The following is a 16,364-nucleotide window of genomic DNA, read 5'->3' as shown; positions in this document are numbered from 1 at the left end:
AGAAAAGAGATTAAGATTACACATTGATAATTGCCTCTGTGTAATGTATATCAAGGCAGTGAAAACCACAGTACAGTGCACAGAAACAAAACAATGCAGCTACCCAGAACAGTAAATGAAGAAGTTGGTAAATGAAGAAGTTAGTAAGTGCAGAGGAAAATTCAGGGGAAATGGAACGCATTAACAAAAGTAGGAATTCGGCCAAGGGTGCTAGTGCTAATGTGCATTAATTCTGGCAATGCACTGTAAGAATCTGAGTGATCCTAATGAGCCATAACTCTTATCCATCCATGCAAAATGTGTACAAAAGGCATCTGACTCATTGCATCTGAGAGCGTGTACAGCACACACATTTCCACCCGGCCACCTACTAGAAGTCATAAGAAGAAACTTGTGAACAAAAATAACTAAGAAAAATGAAAGTGAAATTATCTTTAAAAGTTAGTATTTGCCATTTAAACATTCTTCTCAGAAGAATTAAAATAGACTACATTTGCATATATCAAAAAAGATCTCTAGTTCTGTCAAGAATGCTGAACTTTTAAAAAACATCAATCCAATGGAAAGTTTCTTTACTGTAAGCTTTCCAGACAGGCCTGCAGCACATCCAAAGCTACTGAGATTTCTCTAACTTTCATGAGTCCTTAGATGGCTGTTCAAAAACAGTTTTAAGTGTTACCGGATTGTAGGTTGTGTCAAAAGAAGTATTCTTACACTCCTCTTCTCTCTTTATTTTTATAAATATATGTATATATGTGTGTGTATATATGCAGTGTGTACATACATGTGTATGTATACATACATGTGTATATGTGTGTGTATAGTGTATGTATGTGCAGACATATATGTATATACATCTATTTTTATTTTCATTCACAACTCAGTCTTTCAGTGAGCCAAACAGTCTGTTACAGCACAAAGTTAGATCATGCCAACAGACCATCAGTCCATATCTTGACCTGAACAGTGACCAATAGCAAAGGAATTTGTAAGATCTCCATGCAGGCTAATTAGGTAGTGACATGAATAAAACAAAGGCTGTCAGGGAACAAGAGAAGAGGGAATATAGGGAGATTAGATTGAACTAGATAATAAGAAGGAAACAGCAAGCTTTTGGAATCAGCAAATAAATATAAAGAAAACAAATGAGTCAGAGGCTAGGAGATAAAAGACAGCAGAAAGGACCAAGATATTCTTACAGAAAGAGGATAATTAGGGAGCTCCCACTGCCAGGAGCTTGCTACAAACCCACACATTAGTTTGCATTTTGAACAGAATGAAAACATGCAAACTGGCACTTGGGGGGGGGGGGGGGGGGGCGGCGGCGGCAGGGTCCGAAACCATATTCTTGAATATGAATGTGGAACTTTGCCTCATCTTGTATGACTTCTTTTTGAATGACTAGATAATCACAGTTCTTCAAATAAGTTCAGCAGTCAAATAACATATTAAGACTGCTATGTTTGACAAGACCTGTATCTCACAAACCATACTGTTTCCGCTTCACTTACTACTTTCTGTTCTGCGTTAAGTATTCCCTCCTGGTTTATGTTATACTGCTCCCAAAGTAATAAAGTGGTATTCTTCCCCCCACCCCCACCAAGCTTTCTCTAAAATATTAAGAATGTGTTTTCTCATATTTAGTACCTAAGGTGCCCACCAATGTGGAAAATGAACCTTATTACCTAAGTCAACAATGGCCTCAGCTACAGTCACTTCCTGAATGGACTCCCATTAGTACTTAAGCATTAAATAAGCACAGTATCATGACCTGCCTGCTTTAAGAATGCTCAGCCTGCTGAGTACAGGCTGTGTAAGGGCCTACCAGGATAATTTATTTACCCAGTTTAGTTCACGATTCTCCTACTTCTCCAAGGGCTGTTCACAAGCAGGTTGCAAGCCAGCTGAATTGACTGGCGAAAGTGTTTCCAGCTTCCATCTTTCCCATAGCACTTCTGGAGATGAACATAGGGGTCAAGAACCATTCAGAAGCTAAGTCCTTCCTCACTAGAGGATTTAAACTCTCAAAAAGAAAATTCAGTTTCAGTCTCTAAAAAGTCTCAAGTAATCTGCCCTACAGATTAATTATCTTAATAAGTCTACTAAAAGTAGCAGCCAATAGTAGCTGAAGTCACTAAGGGGGGTTTTTTTGTTTGTTTGTTTGAGGAAAATTTTTTGGACAGTTTGGTTTCAGTGTTGAGTATCTAGAAGTTGGTAACAGACTTCCATTATTCAAGATTGATCTTTAAAATTGAATATGCACATGGTTCCATCCTGTTCTCATACTTAACTGCAATTAAAATCTCTTTCAAACCTCACACTTCTCCTTAAGACTAAATTTTAGCAAGGACCATGAAAACAGCAAAGTGCATCTGTATGCTCTCATTTGATGTTTTACTCTTTTGCTATTTTTCACACATTTCCCCAACAGTCTTGTTTATATAAATGGATTCCCATCTGTCCGCTTCTTGGTTAATGTTTTTTTTTTAAACAGTGGTTGATCCAGAAAAGAAAAGAGCTGCCATTGATGGAAGAGGTGCAATAAGTTTGCATCTCTCATCACGTGACCTGAGTTTGCCAAGGAATTGCCTCAACATTGCAGAATGCCCCTGCATAATCTAGGACTTGGGTTAGCTGACTTAAGCAATAGCCACATACAAGCAAGTACTCTTTAGTGGGAGAAACTCTCACTCTAAGAATTAAATGCAAGCCTCAGGAATTTTCAGAATTTGGAAGACAAGAGAAAATACAACCACAAGTGAAGCTTTGACAAAAGTAACACTAATATGAAGGCTGATACCCTAATTTTAGTAAGTCTTACTTCATTCTGTGATTTTCCCTAAATATCGTGCGCAAATTCAGTTAGAAGAACCCCTGAACCGTAAATTCTGTGGCTTTTCCTTATCTGCAAAAAATTAATACAATTAGAAAATCTATTAGAAACAAAGCATGAACATACATATCATGTAGAAAATAGATGAAGTAACTACAGGATTATGTCTTTTTCAGGCCTTCACATAAAGATTGTCATATCAAGGGAAAAACAGATTTTTCACAAAAGAAAGGGATTAGATACCATCTTGCCATATACATCCTGTTCAATACCAAACACCTTACTAAGGTTTAAATGCTACCTCTAGACTTCACAGATTTGAGTATCACCAGAGGAATGATGGACTGTATTGTGTCCAAACCCCTTTTTACTGTAACTTTATGAATGAACACAGAAATTAAGTACTCCGTATAAGATGCAGCCCTGCCAGAACACCTCACTTGCCTTTTCTATCTATATCAGGAGGCAGAAAATACTATTTTACTTCCACAACACAAAAAAGAATAATGTCAGAACTATAACATAAAGATCATACAGGATCCTTACAGATATACACAATCTTTATAGACATTTTACAAAACAGAAGACTAAGTTAGGGAAGTCAGTGTCATACAACAAAAATTAAAAAGAGAGACATTTCTGAAAATATATACAAATCCATGGAGTTATTGTTTTACTTTCCTCTTTCCAAATCACTAAGTCAGAAGAAAGGGAGAGGAAAAGCATTCAACTTTTAAAAACAAGTCAGTCTGACACTTTTGGCATTACATGCGTCCTGCTTTTTAGGTGATATTCCCTAACAGACTGAGAATATGCAAATACCAAACTCCTAGGCTATTACTAATTTGCTGTCGGATCTTCCCAAGGTTACAGTCCAGTCTCTGTTCCCGTCTATAGAATAGAGGTCATTCATATCTACATATTTGTTAAGTTTCATGACTACAGAGTGTCCTACAAACCACAGATAAAAGTGCCTTACAGAAGTTCACACACTGTTATTAACAGATAATTCTAACTTTAGCATGACTTATTTACATCTCAGAAACACAACTCTTTACACATCTAATAGAAAAGCACAATATCACAAAAAGACAAAGTATTTGGGACAAAATTATATAAACAATAACATTTTAATTCAAGGAAACAATCTTTTAAGCCATAAAAAAGTATTAGGAAGCTTCCAAACAGTAGAAGTGATTTTCCTCAAAAATATACCATTTAAAATTCCCCCCCAAAATATCAAGAATGTTTCACTGAAAATAATTAACAATAAAATCACCCAAATCAGCCAAAAACTAAACAGAGGAATTTTCTTTAAAACAAGTGCTAGATTTGACAGGGATTTTCTAATCTTCAAGAGGTAGATTAATTTAACACTGGAGACTGATAAACAAGGTACAGAAAGATAAAATCATCTCTGATGAAGCCCTGAAGCAATCAATATTTAACATCCAGCTAGTATGGATGTGTGTCATTTTCAACTTGCATTTGAAGTCATCAGAATTCTCTAATTTGTCTTTATTCAGAGTCATATATTTTCCTAGCTGCTACTCCCTATGTAGCTCAGCAACCATGGTTCACTGGCAATATCTAGCCACTGGGATATGGTTGGGATGATACCTGATTGGACTGTTGTCATCAGCATTTCTGGTTCCAGCAGTATCATGTTGATTCTTTTCTCAATTGTTACAATCCCTTAAAAACTCTCTATATACAGATAGATAGAGAGAGAGCTGTAGACAGGCAGCTACAGATATGTAAAAAAATAAAAATAAAAAAAACCACACACACACAAAAAAAAATCCAAAGAGAACCTCTCAACTTCAGTCTTGTTCAAAACTTCCAAGAAATTCTCATCCTTGTATGATGAAAACCTCTGGCTACTGAGGAAACTCAGTCTTTCAACATGCTGTTCCCAGCTTATTCACTACAGGCAAGTCGGGACATCCCAGAAATCAAATTACTACTAGGAGGAAAATGAAGAATACTCAAAGGGGAACCTAAGATGTATGGTTGCAAAAGTAAGTGAAGGCAGGGAAGGAAGGGGTCAGAGAGACTAGAACTGGCAATTTTTTCCCCCCTTTTGAAAGGGCAGGATGACGTCTTGGGTAGACTTTCATTCCCCTAAGGGATACTTTTGATGAGGCAGTTTCATGCCAAGGACAAGGAGATCCAATGTTAACATAAACATGCAGATCCTCAGCTTAGAAACAACAGGGCCAAAAACACGCTATATACTGCTGATAGTAAGAAAAACGACTGGTGAAGATTGAAATAATGTGACTGATCTAATTGCATTGTTTCCCTACCCCATCCCTACCGTGGCCACTAAACTTGAGGCATGGTAACAGAGGACTGGAACGTCTTCCAAATATATGGCAACATCTATTTAAAAATAACCAAAACAAAAAAAAAAAACCCTTTCTCCCTCAGACTTTTCCATTGTGGATCATAGCCTTCATTCAACATGCCTAGAGGTTTTAAAAAAAAAAAAAAAAAAAAAGCTATGTTTCCCACATTCAGATGATGTAGTTTCATATGATTTGGGATAGTGGACAGAACTTTTATAATCAACTATTTCTTGAATAAAAAAAAAAAAAATTGAATTAAGTCTTTCCTCACTAGATCATTTTCGTTCCCAAAAGAAAGAAAATTCAATTTCAGTCTCTGAAGAGTCTCAAGTAATTTGCTCAAAAGATAATTTAATTATCTTAAACTAATTCCAACACTTCTGTCCCCAGAGAGGCTTTCCCTTATTCCACATCTTTCCTCAAGGCTCATTGTCATTTCTCATTAGATGATCTGCCAATGAGGAACTGCATATATTTATACCAAACCCAAAAATATTTTGAGTACTACATCAAAGATACAGACCAATTTAAGACTTAAAATCCTTTGGAGCAAGTCAGAATCCCTATCCTGCCACAACAGTATTCACAAAGATGAGTAATTGGGTGAGCAAAACTACTTTGGCACTCTTTTCCGACCCCTCCGATCTAAAATAACTTCAGGGCTTCTCTAACGCTCAGATGCACTAACTCCTGAGAGCTGCTCGACAGCTGAGAGAAGAACACAGCAGGTTTTAGCAACATAAGTTCCTTTCCCCACACAAAGGCATCTGGAGCTTCAAAGGAGGCAGCAGAAACTCATTTGGCAACTTTAAACAATCAAGGAAAATCCCTTACAGTGATGATATTGTAGTATTTATCTGATTTCCAGCCTCCTTACATCAGTAGTGTGTTGTAAAAGGACAAGAATGCAGATCATTTGGGATTCTGTCATACTCAAGTGCCACCTATGTAGTTCCAGATTCACAACCAGACTATGTAAAAATTGCAGGCCTAAATGTTAATTCTTGCTGTGCAATCCTTATGGAGAGGACATGCATTGGGGAACGGGATCTTGAGAATTTATTAAGAAACTAGTCACAGAAATAAGTCACAGTAACCTTAAAAACCAATCTCTGATATCCATATTTATCACAAATAAAGGGAATTGGCGATTTTCAGCAGAACGTAAATTTATCTTTGTGGTGATACGTGGAAATAGAAGGCAGTGTGAACAAAGAGGAAACAATTCCCTTCCTCCTTGGGAAAAGATTTCCTCCAGTGTCCAGAAGCATCACTTAATTTCCTGAAGTATCTACATATGCACTGTCAGCAATGACAGACAGATGGATGAAATTTAAGGCATTAATCAGAACAAACCAAAGTAACACAGCTGCATAGGAAAGAGAAGATACTGAAAAATACAACATACAAGCAGACATTTTAGAAGGAGGAGACAAATAGCGTGACAAACGTACACTGGAGAGTAAATATGTCACTGCTGGAGTACAGCTAATTCTTTGGATCTGATTTAAAATTAGTAGTAGTTTGCCTTGCCACAAAGGAACCCTTTTATTGGTCCAAGAGCTCGCATTCCATTACTGCGATACAGAACACCACAGCAAATTTACACAGATACTTTAATATTAATAATTTTAATAGAATGTTTTTAATATTCAACCTAGAGGTAATAAGCACCACTGTAAGCCTGCATCACTGAATACTGCTTAATTGACCAGCAAGGAAGATGAAGGCTGCCCTACCTCATGTCTTTGGCAAGAGATTCTTTCATTATACTTTGCTGTAACATACTGACCGTGGAGGAGAGCTGCAGCTTGCAGAGGTGGCTAATAGTGTCCCAATATCAAAGAATTACAAAGAACTTGAAATTCTTCATAAGGAAAAAGCAGAAATGGGCTGTCACCCAAAGCCAGGACTCGGTTTACAAGGTACTATCAGGGAATGTCACATTGTGAAACAATGCAAACTTTCTTGGGTGAAGTAGCTACTCACTTCTTCAATACAACAAACCGAGAGTCTTGCAGAGTGGCATCCTCCCTTTAAGGAATCTAACTTCTTTTCCCCATTACTATCCTCAATATTTAGAACAAAGGACCTCACCCACATTAAAAAAAAAAAAAAAATTGCCCAGTTCTGGGCCTTACTTGTTCTGCAGGCAGTTTAAATTCATAAAAAATGAAAAATTTTTTAAATAGTTACCAAATAATCTGCCTAATATCCATCTATTAGTCCTCAGCCTTGAAACCTCAAAGACAAACTTGGATAAGAGAGACACTGGAAGAGAGAAACAGAGGGGAGAAAAACATTACAAACTAATTGCTGGGGAAGGGTATTATAATGATGTTAACATAATCAGCAACAAACAAAAACTGTGTTGAGAGCTAACTTGTTAAAGCCACCACATTAAAGCTGTCTTTGGAATTACTCCCTCCAGCTCATCTATTCCCCCATCACTATTTAAAAGTTTGTTTGTTTTAAATATTTCAAGAGATTACCACTTCTCAGCTGTTTACTAACTCCCATCACTAATAGCCACCCATTTCTATCTCAAGATCATAGCTCTATCAGAAGTTTTCAGACAGCATACTAAATTTATAGCCTCCTGGGACATAAGGTCTCTTAACGCAAATCCATCCAAGATAGGCTGGTTGTTTTTATTCTAACAAGCATTCCTCTTACTCACACCACAGAGGACAGCAAGCCCCATTGGAATGTGTGTGAAGGACAGATCAGAGAAAGCTATATATTTCCTATCTCGGTTCTTTTGTTCCAACACATGCTTAAGTAAATTCTTCACATGTAAGTTCTGGATGAGACAATAACCATCACTTGGTAATTAAATGCGGCTCTGAGTCACACTACTCCGGAAGTCCTCTATACACCAGAATAAAGACATTTGAGAAAATAATTTCAGGAGAATCCTGTCTCTTTAAAACCCTTTCTCGAGGTTAAAAACCCAACCTTGAGGAAAAGCAAGTACTTTAAAATAATAATTTAGGGCATGATTTTAAGAAAACATTAGCAGTGTTTTTGAAGTCACGGTAGCAAAAAGATAAGCTATAAAACCTGCAAAAACACCCCAACAAGTTATATTTGAAAAGAACTTCTGAATCTCATTGCATTCAGTGTAACGACAGTCCAGGATAGAAAAGGGCAAGAAGTGGAAGGAAAGAGGAACACGGAATCTAGCAAAAAAAAATTATGGGAGCAACCACCAGCACAGTTCCTTAAAATAAAATCAGGTGCCCTAATAAACATTTAAATATTACTCCTGTCTTTTAACAGTACGCGAACATAGGCACCCATGCACTGCATGAGCTCCTTCGAAACATTTAAAAAGCTCAACACCACAATTTGTAAGCGGGCACAATCTCCAACAGCCTGTATGGCAACAATTAATCTCATGCTTTGTACTGCACTCTGCCTTTACAGTAATGGGAGTACTTCTGATACCTAAAGCACATGCCTGTTATATGACTTCAAGTCATACTGAAATTCCACACATTCCAGCTAGTCTTTTTCTTCCCTGTGCACGTGGTACTTTTTAAAGGCAAGCATCCCAGATCAAGTAAAACCAAACAACCTGACAAGCTGCTACAAGTTTTGTCCAAACCTGTAATCATAACATTCTTTCAAATGAACAGTTTCATCTTACCTAATGCTAAACAAGCCTACAAGTGAGAAGAAACCAGGACAACACTAGATTGCTAACAAAATGTTTTTCATGACCTCTGGACAGAGGTAATTACTAATTGTCCTGGGGAGACAGGGCGGAGAGAACGTCGATAAAACTAGTGGAGCAATTATCATAATTTCAAATGAAAGTTAAATACAAAGGACAATTTTGATCAGAAATGATCAGACTGCACAAAATTTGTATGATTACGTTCTGCTTTTTCTCTTCTTTTGTAACCACATCCACCAAGGCCTTGCTCTCAACCCTGCCCTAAGGGCTGGGGAAAATTATCTTAGCATCTGAGAAAAATCAGGATACATTTTACATGACTCTGTTATGACCTTTTTTTGGCTTGTATGACAAAGAATGAGTCAGTCACAGGTAATCTCTCATGGTTAAAGAAGGTTGTAGGAACAAGGCTATGATGGACATGGGTTTAAAAAAAAAAAAGAAGAAAGGAATGTGAACTTTGGGATAGAAAATCCACTGTGAAGCCCACTTAAAGTCAAACTAAATAACTACACCTTAAATGCTCCATTAATTATGTCGTCTGAATAGAACCTAAAAAAAAAGTGTCAAAATATTTTACTAACATCTTACCCCATTAAGTTCCTTCCACTGAAGTGACAAAAAACTGTTTCCCATCCATCCGTTCATATTCCACTACTTCACACATTCCCTTAATAGTTTTTATCTTGTTAGTATAATGTAATAACAACTATCCAGTCAAAAGCTTTAAAGTCTTTACACCCATATATCTAGAGACCTATGAGTGAAAAGAATAGAAATGGAAGCCTGGGTATGAAGAAAATAAAACCAAACAAGAACAAAACAGAAAATCTCTTGCTGCTCTTCAGTTCTGTAAGAGCAGAAAAAAGGAATCTGCTGTTGCAAGACATATAGTAGCATGTGCATGCAGAACTGCACTCCTAGTTCTCCCAACTGATATATAGTTCCATGACGCTTTATATTCTGAAGAAATTTCTGCTTCAGCTCAGCTGACAGTTTAAGTTCCATTCACATTGCCTGAAATAATAAATCTACTGTAACTCTACCTAATATTTTTCTACAGATGTCTACAAGTAAAGTCTTCAGTAAACAAAAGTTACATAAAGGGTTAACCTGTTAGAAGTAACACTCAGCATAACTAGTTAGTTCAGCTGTGAGTCAGCAATGCCTGTCCAGAACTGCAAAGAGGAGACCCTTTCACACAGACCAGCAGCTTCCAGTAAGTCTCTTATTTTACCATCTCCTCCGCTCCCACCGCCACTCATCTTGAATCTTCCTCATACCTTGAATTTGGCAATTTGTCACAGAAGCAGTTTCACTGCACAAGATATGTTTCTACAAACACTTTGGATTGCTCAAATGTTTAATTAGATTGCCCCCTGAACTGACAAATCAACTCTAAAGATTCTTGAAAGCGTTTGAAGCCAAAGACACAACAACAAATTATACCATATCAAAAAGGAGCTTTAATGATAGCTCTTAACAGCTGTGCAACTTCTACCCCAGTATAACTAAAAGTTCCCAAATGGGGGAACAAGTGATTAACCAAAACGCATCAGCTATGTTTCTCAACAACTCACTAAGCCAAGCCTCGTTCTATGCTGTGACAATTTGTAGATAACCATATTTACGCAGCACTTGTCAGTCCTACAATACTTTCATGAATGCACACACAAACAGCACACAGCAACACACTACAGCCTAGCAGAAAAGAGCATTGTATACATCTGAAGATAAGGAGTGCTCAGGTAGTCTAGATCAGGGACTTTGGACTTTAGGTCTTGTCTGAAAATCAGCACCTCCAGCAGCAAAATTGCCACTATTGTACTCAGCACTGATAAAGTATCAGCTCTGAAGAGACCCACCTAATGAGTCATTTCCGGGAATACCTTAATTTCCTAATATTCCATTTCAGATGCTTGATAAACTTAGCTATGTTACCTGTTCCAATCAAGTAGATTTGCAGCCCACAATGATACAACTTAAATCCATAAAAACAACATTATTGTGAGAGAGGAAAAACACCTATTTCTGTAAAATATTTCCACTTTTTCCTTTTTTTAAACCTATCCACACAACTGAATCATACCTAGTCTCTTATCTTTCATCTCTGTAACAGAACATCCTTTTCTCTGACCATAAGAAAAGCAGTTTTGTCCTGCTTGCATCCATTCAAAGTGCTGCTACAAGCTTCCTTTTCCTGAACAGTTACTCCTGTCGATTCCCAACATGGGCATCCCTTTCCCTCTGCCATCAAGCATAAACTGCTTGTTCCCAATTCAGGACTACAAACATTAAGGAACAGCAGCTTTTTGTTCTACGTTTGCACAGTTTCTAGCTTCTCCCACTCATAAGACCTTTAAACACGACAGTAATCACGTAAAGATGGCATATTGTATAAGAATGAGGAAACTTCCCCTCTTTTTTGTCCTGTTAGAAATTGCGTTTTCATTTGAAATCCATTAATTCTTCCAACTAGTACAACACTGATTTACTCTTCAGAGAAGGGCATGCTCCGTTTCTGCAGTCAAAGAAATGGGCACATCAAGTGAGGTATCTCTCCGATACACATTACGATCCTACAGTTAACACGTTCTAAGTCACTACCATAAACACTGAGTACTGCTTATAAAGTCATTCCAAAGCTCCCCAGCATTTCCAGTATACTGTGCCATGCAACTCTACATAATGCATAAGATGCTACATATAATGCCCAGCGCTGTAAGATACCCATGACTCAACCATGCTGAAATCCACAGTACCTTGAGGGTAAAGTTGACAGCAGTTCTGACTTTAGCAACTAAATACAGAGACCTTCACACTGCCAAGAGCCACCAACACATACCCTAGAGAGTGGAGTAAAGGGAGATCACCAAGAAGAATTCACAGGCAGAAGCCACCAGCTATCAAAGGGTTTCACCAGTCAGTCACAGGATGTGGCTGAATATGCAAAGGATTTCACAGCAGCCTGGTGATTCTGACATTCAAACAGTTCGTGTTCTTTCACGACCAGGAATTCTGGTCGCCTTGTGACCCCATACTTTGGGACTCCAGTGCCAGTCAATGGACAGAGCGATTCATATCTTCGCTGTTTGTGAGCTATTTGCAACTCAAGAAACAGACTGGCCATTCTCACTCTAGGATCATTTCTAGATCATTTCTAACTCCAGGACTTCTCTCTGCTTCTAACTAGTCTGAGAGCTTTTCAGACATTTGCAGAGAGAAAGATTACTCACCCTTGGTAAGTACAGACCAAGATGACATAGAAAAACCTACAGATCTTTGATGGCCCTAGTCTGAAGATGAGTTAATGCCTCTCCTTTGACTCTCCATCTTGGTTTTGAACAACTTCTAGTCATCACAAAGCACATGGAAGTTATTTCTGGTATTCACCTAAGACAATAACCCATGAACATTCATCACTAGAGCTCTCCGGAACTTCCGCAGCCAATAACATGAATCCTTCCCATCTAACAATGTAAAACACTTTTGCCAGCTCTGGGTTATTATTTCTTTCTGTGAATAAAATACTACAAAGAAGCAGCACCGTCATCAGAACATGTACCATGTCAACACTACAGTAGTTCCTGACCGTTGACCAGTAGAGGCATACCACATGAGACATGAATGCGCTGTACCACTTACCATTCTTCCTTTCACTGAGTGGAGGAAGGTTGGGATTCCGGCCATGATGGATGTTCAGGGTCAGCTCGGGCTGCAAGGAGAGCTCCTGCAGCTCATTGGCAACAGCTTCGCTCTGAGGGCTGGGGGCCGCCGAAAGTGACACCAGCACTGGCTCATCGTCATTTTCGCCAGCCCCTCCTCCGTCCAGCCCATTTCCAGCAATGACGGAAGGGGGCAGGCACACCACACCGGAGAAATCCACTTTGGCTTTGTGATGGCAACCTGCAAGAGGGACCAAAAAAAGTAAATCTTGTACTAGAGAGACTTAATCCTTATCTCCAATGCATCATGGTGTCTTCACGTTCAAGAGCAACATGTTCTTTATTGCCATATTTGTGTTATCATTATCAATTCAAATCTAACTAGTGATTGAAATTTGCTAAGCTCACCAGTTTATAAACTTGCATCACCCTCCAACAGGGTCACCGCAGAGACTGCTGATGAAACTACTGGTTATCATCATTTTCTTTAAAACTTATGAGAACATTCTCAACTTCTGGTACTTTAAAAACGCCAATTTTCAGAAGGCTAGGAGGGTAATCAGCATGATTTGAGTCGTTTACCATACTCTATGCTTCCAGTGAAGTCAGCTTATTGAGAATTTTGCTGAACTCTTCATTACTCTCCCTGTCTTATACCAACATGTGGTTTTAAAAGGACAACTGTCAATTTGAGATAGAGTCAGCTAATGTAATCCTACATAGTAAACCTGGAAGGACAGATGAGTGCAGCAGGCAAAGATTTTCAAGTGAAATAATTTACAGTTCAACAAATAATTCTCTTGACATGTATCAAGCAAGACGTTTTTCAGAGGCTAACCTTCAGCTTCAAGAAAGAGGCATGTAGACTTAGCTGCAGAATAGTAAAAACCCACAGGATAGCCCTAATCCAGAAATCATTCAGAATGCATAAATGCAGTGCAAAGTTCTTAATAATATAGTTTTCTTATTAAGTATTCCGCACTTAACACTCACATTTAACCTGAATGAGTGTGACAACATTCAACAGATGATAAAGTAGCTCAAATAGTTGTTACCCATTTCCATTTTGTTTAATGAGGCTCCAATATCTTGGTTCACATTTTCTTTTCTACTTCAGTCAGTTACTAATGTTTGCTCTGCGCTCTGCAGACCAAAGTTTTAAGCGGCAGTACTTTTTTCTTCAAAAACATGTTCAGTGTACGTTCAAGGCAACAATAAGAATTACTGGCAATGAATACACACTATTTCATCCATGTTGTCACACATTCATTCCCAGGACCCCATGTCATGATCTGAAGAGAAACAGGGAGAAGAAGGGTGGAGGAAAAAAAAAAAAAGAAAATGACAAAAAACACCAACTGAAATTGGTGCTTGTTCTAAGAAAACAAATGAAACTGAGCCAAAGCTTACTGCCATATGAAGTATTTACTTTTACTTCAGTTACAATTTGGCTAGAATGCGCCTGCCCCCTCCTTGATATATTTCCTGTCCAAAACAAATATCACTCATATCCATTTGAAAGCAAATTTTGACAGTAATATGCAAGAAAGAACTGGAATTGTGCCCTTTCATTTATTTACAGTGGGTAAAGAAAGTCTAGAAATACATATATACACACACCCTTACACCACAGACTTAGTCTTTGTTTGGTAAGCTATAGGATTCCTGGCTGGAAAGAGTTAAACTGTGACCAATATAATTGGCCTTAGGCCCTTGTCCCTGTAGTGATGTGAGGCCTGTGCAAGGGGGCTAAAAGGAAGAGTAGTTGCTCAGCTGCAAGTCTGGCTGGTAAGGACTGCTTTCAGTTGAGGAAAAATGCTCGGCTGAACCCCAAGCCAATCTGCTTTCTTGAAGCAGATGCACTGGAGCCATTACATTTTTTCTAGTGATGTTACCCAACCACCAATGGGTACATGAGAACACAGGTGCAGCCAACCTGAATGAACTGACTGATGACAGAGATATCTAACCCCATCAAACAATGGTTTGGAATGGCAGGAGAGTCAACCTACTCTTCTCAATCCATCCTAGAACAGAGAAAAAAAAAAGTTCCTTCCTCCTTTCTCTAAGGGAACAAGAGCTTGAAATATAACATACACATAAGATCTGCCTAGGCTACGAAAACAGGAAATGTACTTGGAAACTTCTGACACCTTGGATTTTCTTTTAAGCAGGAATTCATAACCATCATAAACTAGGCAAACTGCATTTCAAACATCATTTTAACAAGAGTATTTTAAAATAGAATCTATTTTCCTAACCTAGGTACTTTCACATTAGCCAGGCCACTGAAATTATATCCTTTATTTTAAAGCACAGCACCAAGCTACAGCAAAAGCAGTCTAGCTTAGCCCAGCCACAGCAGCGAGTGGGACAGGAAGAGATCAGTACTCACACATCAGCTTGCCATGTAACCCAGAGCAACACTATACCAAGTGGATTAACTGAGATTGGGATAATAAACCCTCTGGGTTCCCCTAATAAATCATCCAGCAGAATTTCAGCACTGTTACAAGGGTTGGATTATTACAAAGGAGTTGCACCTTGACCTGCAGGTTTCCTAACTAATACAACAGATGACACAGATGGAAGGTATCTTCTTGTTAACCCTAGTTGCCATGTCATTCAGTGTCTGTGCCACATCAAAAGTAGCTCGGCAAACAATACTAGCAAAGCCAGGGTGTCTGGGGCTCTGGTTCCCCAAGCATTCCTTTGGCAGAAAGGCCCTTGTCTCCCCTTTCCTGGGCATTCATTCTTGTCCCACCAGCATGCCCTCCTTGCTTCCAATAGAGCTGCTTGTACACACAGCCACACAGAAAACCAGATCAGGAAGCTGATACAGCTGAATTTTCCCGAGTTATTTTTCAGCTGGATCAATTCGTCCATGAGTGCCACGGTTGCACCAGCACAGTACAGGGGAGCAGAGCTGCTTAAGGCAGCTCAAGCAGCTCTGTCACAAAATGCAAAAATCAGTCTGATTCTGTGCAACTCAAACATCCTGGACAATGACCATATTTCTTCAGGTACAGTTGCAGTTCAAATGAAACTGCACTGAAATGAACCATTACATCCACTAAGACATTTTGCCTCCTCCTTCGCTCGCTTTCCCTATCATTTCAGGCCAGCACAGGCATCTACAATGACACATGATGAACTGCTGAGAAAGCTGATCAGGTGTAAAAGTCAGATATTTGGTTTCTTCCAGGTAAATCAGGTCCCTGGTGCAGTATATGTCTTGCAGCCACTTCAACGCTTGTGCCAGCACGATGCAGGGGCAGAATCTATTTACATTATTAATACTTCCAAACATCTAGCCACTACCTAAGGGAAAGGGAACTTTTTTCAGAGCAATGCCCAGTTTTAATACGCAACATATCTCCACTTAAAAAAATAAAAAATAAAAACAATAATAATAAAAAAGCAAAATCAGTACAGCTTCAAATCACCTCCTAAAAGGAAAGGAAGGAACAAGTGGTTTATTTAGGCTTTCTGTATAGAACTTGGTGCAAGGCTTCAAACATCTTATGGTGATAGTTCCTAAACTCTGGTCCACAAGACAAGCTCTAATTGGGTCAATTTAATTTTAGTGTTTTCAATTAAAAATCTGATGAGGGCACATATGGATTTGGAAGAAACTTTGAGGATTTACAATCATCATTATTTGGAAAACACTGATATCCTGTAAAAGACAGAGTCCTTTTCTGTAACCAAAAGCAAAGCTCTTTTTAGACTTCTCAGAGAGTTATACCACTCTGTAAGTGTCATTGTAGAATGAATCAGCTATGCACATTAATATTTAGAACCTAATTAAAATTTTAAAATGTTTGTTTGCC

General features: G+C 38.5%; 1 protein-coding gene across 6 annotated transcripts in view; it reads right to left on the bottom strand.

Annotated features, from left to right (window-relative positions):
• Window positions 1-16,364, bottom strand: part of MRTFA (myocardin related transcription factor A) — a 122,260-nt gene that overhangs the window by 65,226 nt on the left and 40,670 nt on the right. For all 6 annotated transcript variants that reach the window (XM_068941308.1, XM_068941288.1, XM_068941316.1 and 3 more), the window contains one exon: window positions 12,512-12,772. The gene's annotated coding sequence lies outside the window, so the exon portion shown is untranslated. The remainder of the gene's footprint in view (window positions 1-12,511; window positions 12,773-16,364) is intronic.

Source organism: Struthio camelus, chromosome 1 (assembly GCF_040807025.1).
Source record: "Struthio camelus isolate bStrCam1 chromosome 1, bStrCam1.hap1, whole genome shotgun sequence".
Lineage (NCBI taxonomy): Eukaryota > Metazoa > Chordata > Aves > Struthioniformes > Struthionidae > Struthio > Struthio camelus.
This window is presented reverse-complemented; position numbering and strand designations above follow the sequence as displayed.